The following is a 4,979-nucleotide window of genomic DNA, read 5'->3' as shown; positions in this document are numbered from 1 at the left end:
AGCAGGACATTAGCACTGCAAACGAGGAATGGGAAGCTTGGTGACTGCAAACATAGTGCCCATCAATGCATATGTATTGTAAGTCTCCATCTGTATCACACTGCACAGGATAGAAAACATTACCAGTGATTTCTGTAGTGCTGTGATGCTGCTTGGGATGATCTAACCACTCCTTGTGGCTTGGAAAATCCTTTCAGCAGTTCCCTGAAGATTATTGAGAGACCTGCTGTCATATAAAAGGTGTAATAAATGTACATGTTTCTCCCAAATATGTGGTCTTATTTTTACAGCTCCTTTTAAATTGGCAAAAGGAGGGGGGAAAGAGAAGACCTTTTTTAGTTAATATTACTGTGATTTTCTTCCCTTGTTTTTATGAGCAGTTGAACACTGAAACTGTAACATTTATTAGCTTCAGGAGCATGGCTATCACTTCGGTGGCTTCTGTGTTCCTATTGCTGAACCATTACCCTGCGATATGTGCAAGTACTTCCCAAATTGCCTGCAGTTAGTATGAAAGACTGTTAACCTAATTAATACAAGTAAACCTCCCTCGAGATAACAAAAAACACAACTGTCATTGGATGATTTAAGGCTCCCTGAGAAGAACAGGAAGAAAGGAAGAAGGGAAGATTTGGGAAGCGTCCTTGGAAAGGTGAAGAAAGAGATGTAGCTGCTAGAAGAGAAAAAGCAGTATTTGAGATAATGATATATTTGAAGTATTATCAGACTCAAACAATAATGTAGAAAACTTATAAAAGGAACCCAGAACAGCCACCTTTAATAATAATAAATAATAATAAGCACATTAACTTAAAGGAGCAAATCTTCATGAAACTGTGAAATCTCCATCTTCAGGTTTCCCATAGTCTTGGGTTGTTTGGCCAACAGGCTGGTGAGACCTCTTAGCAAGGTCTACAAGTCACTGCTCAGTTCCACACAGTTGTCGGTGTATCCAGGAAAGCAGGCTGTCAGACGAGAGACTTGGTTGCTCATTGTTTGACTGCGATTGGTTTCCTTGGGACATTTTTGAGGGATTTCTGTCCCCTCTGCCTCCCCAAGATGTGGAGATGGGTCTGCAAGAGTCAAAGAATTGTATAGTTGCAGAAAACAAATTATTCTCTACAGTCCTCCAATGAAACAAATCAGAAAGAGGACAGACAGAGGGGCAGAGAGAGGTCAGCCCTGGAAAGAGAAGGCCCCAACATGGCACGTGACATCCTCCAACTTCTTTTTGATCAGTTTACCTGAGAATCCTGCTTGGTGCCCACTCAGCACAGTCTGCTCAGCCCAAGCTACTTGGTGTGCCCATCACCTGGATCAGCCTGCAGAAAGTTTGCTTGCCCTGCCAAAAGTAGAAATGTTCTTGGGAATAGCTGAATAAACACAGTACATAACTGTAAGTTCAGGTCAGCACTGCACATTATGAGACATTGTTTGGTATTATACAGGAAAGCCCTGTTAATGGGACTTGGCACATACAAATACTTTATCATACAAACCTGAAAATAAATACATATTTATTTGCACTGTGTGTGCAACTAGAAACGACCAATCCATTTCAAAAGAAGAAAGAGAGCTGCACATTTCCTCTTGGCACAGGCTGAGAGAACAAACATCATGTTAACGATATTCTTTAATATAGGTATAAGCTTACTGGGTGGGAGAGGGTTGGAAGGACTTAACAGATTACCTACTGTGTTTGTACTGGCACAGCCTTTTCCTTCCCCTATCTGGGGCCGTGCTTCTGCAAACACGATGAGTGCTGTCATCATGTAGTCTTGTTCTCCACAGCTACTAGAGTGAATGCCACACATGAACAGAATAGAAATGATCTCATCAGTAATTATGTCCATTCTCGTAAACAAAAGGCTTGTTTGCACTTGTGCTTTGGTTCAAAAGACAAGTGTCATGGTATGGACAGCAAGCATGGCATTCATCTCTTTTTCTCTGCAAAAAAACAAGGTAACCTCATCCCCAGGGTATGGCTGGGAGAAGGTTACTTGGCATCAGCTAAAACTGAACTAGGGAGCACACCAACAGTTAAATAGTATGGATGATAGTCAGCCTGAGGGTATGCCCTGGTACTGTCTTATTTACTGATAAAGATACAGCCCAGGATATAGGGAGTTATTTTAACAGAGCTATTGCATGGATTTCTGTGATTAAAATTCTCTGTGGTACATTGACACAATGTGCTATGGTCAGAGTCTTAACATTTAATTATTTGTCTGTTTCATTTAAAAGGAGATGCAATTCTGTGCTGACTGTATTTGGGAAATGGTATGTTTATGACTCTACACTACATGTACTTACAGCACATGTTCTCATTGTCCACTGCAAAAATAGCAAGTGGATTTGATCAGTGCAGGAGTGAACAAGCATGCCATGATACAGCATGGTTTGAAGTCAGTGTGGAGCCTCAAACTTTCCTTCAGTTTAAGAAATGTGCTGTGACACCAACTGATCCTGCTAGTAGGAGAGAGGGTTATACTCTGTCCTGGTAAGGAGCTGATCAGCATTTGTGATCTTCTGCCCAAGGAAGAAGGAGACAGCTCCTGTCAGTCTTCATAACACAGGAAATTCACAATGGATGCAGCTAGAATGCATGGAGGGTTGATGCCTGACACTATTCTCTGATATAAAAGGCCATGGTCTCTCTGCTTTTCTCCTGGGGTCCTCGCTGCATTCTTGCTTGCACTGCACAAAGGTGATTCTCTGCACTCACCTCTCCCCAGTGCCACACACATCTGTGCAGCAAATTCTGGCAGGCCTTTGCTGCCCAGGAAAGTCACAAAGAGGGGCATGCAAATACTTTCCAGAGAGAAGTGCAGAGCCCAGTTTGACTATGGGAAAGAGTGAATGGTACAAAGGAAACAGTCGTGGAATGTGCCACATCTGATATGCTGTTATGTTTAGCGCTGGGTGAAAACAAGCATTCGTATTTAGGATTTAGACAATGTGTAGTCTGCAGGTTATTCACAGCTAATAATGTCACAGCTCTCCGACAAGAGCTCTTGCACTGTGGAAAGTGCAATTTTGGTCATCTTTGAAAAACGCAGATGCCAGCAGCACACTGCAGCAAAGGAGAGGCATGGCCAAGGCAGGTCAACCGGATTACCACAAGCAAAATCTGGAAATGTGCTGTAGAAGTGACATTTACAAATAAAATTTACAAACTTAGTGCTGGAAGTACTAGGCTTTGAAATATTCAGACCCGAAACAGGCCAATGCTGCACTTGCAGGGATAGGACTAGATGACCTACCTGGCTTCTGACTCTGTGGTCCTAGGAAAATGCCCTACCACCTACAACATACTTAGCTGCCGTGATGTCAAAGGACCTGCCGAGATACATTTTTTCTGCATCTCCTTCTGTTGGATTCCGCTAAAACAGATTGAAAGAAAAATACTAAAAAATTTAATATATTGGTGCATTGATGCAAAATTGATGCAAAAGCACTAGGTTTTTTCAGCTCTTCTTTGACAACTCAACTGACTGATCTCACCAATTGACTGACCTGACCTCCCTCTGTGCTGACACAAATTCATACCCGTCTTCTGATTCAGACAGGGCACAGACTGTGGGGGTCTGTAATCTTAGCCCACCATCTGGATGGGACCAAGAGCTCAAGGAGAACCTAGTATTCAAGAGAATGACAAGTTTACAAGCATAGTCTGCCACTGGATCCTAAAACTGACTTTGCCACAGTACAACACTGGACTAACTCTGATCCTGATCCAAACTGAGGGCTAATAGATATCCCTTAATCTGGAAGTGATTCAATTCTTCAGAAGCAACATTATAAACTAACTGCTCAGAAACCTTTCAGTTATTCATTTTGGAAAATGAGGAAAAAGAAAAAAAAAAGGAGAAAATACTCCCTTTGGAGTGTATAAAATTGGAATGACTGAAAGCAGCAATTAAACCACAAAACAAATAGCACCATAAATTCCAACCTGCAGATGGTCTTTCCCCAGGTCCCCTTTTCAGCACCCCTTTCATTAGTTCTACTCCTGTCCATCATGCTATCAAGCACAAGGTCAAAACCTTGCTGCGTGCACCGGACCAAGCTGGCTCATGCATGATGCGGTTTGCCAAGCCTGCCTCCTTCTGATTTTATCTCCGGCTTGCCTCTTGACTCCAGGCACAGTGTGCCTGATGTCACTGCTCAGACATCCTCTGATTTGCTGCCATTGGCAAAGACTTACAAATTCCCCATGGCAGTGTGTTCTCTTAACTTCTAAGGGTAATGTTACTATCCTTAGCGTTTTCCCAGAAGGCTAAAGTGCAATGAACTTTTTTTGGGAATTAATTGGGATTAATTGCAGAACAGACATGTGAGGAACCTGTGATCTTGGACACAATCTCCAAAGTAAACGACTGGGCTTTGCTTGCTAACGTAACCAGGTGATCAAGGCAAGGCCGCAAGTCCAAAAGTTCAGAGGTTAAAACTGGGATGACTGGTTCCTCATAAATAAAAGTCGTGTGATGCTACAGGATCTTCGAAGTACTCACTGTGGATGAAGTCCCGTGTTTCATCTTTCTTCTAAACATTCATGTCGTATAATCTATTGATTTACAAGTGCTGAGGAAAACAAGTGCCAGACACGTCTGAGGCTAAAAGCTGTCATGTGGACTCCAGTAATTTTTTGCCCCCGCAGCATCCCGTGGAAGATTTTCCACTTGGCACTACGCGAGTTCTTGTAAAAGGAAGGCAGATTTTGTGACAGGCATCCCATAACTTAAAGTAGATGTCAGAATACCTGACATGATTAACCTCACATAGCAATAAGCTCAGAAAAGAAATAGGTCAGGGCACATTCAATGGTGTATCAGAGAAACTGCTTTGAGGCTCAGCTTTATCTAAAACCTCTGCTAACCTGGGAGGGAGATGTGGACAACAATACATCTGTGGTTTATGTCTGTGGTTTGCTGAGCTGGAGAACATAGGGGAAAAAAAAGAATGCACAGTAGGAAATG

This window comes from Anser brachyrhynchus (genome assembly GCF_964034855.1).
Source record: "Anser brachyrhynchus genome assembly, chromosome: 1".
Lineage (NCBI taxonomy): Eukaryota > Metazoa > Chordata > Aves > Anseriformes > Anatidae > Anser > Anser brachyrhynchus.
Note: the sequence above shows the minus strand (reverse complement) of the source record.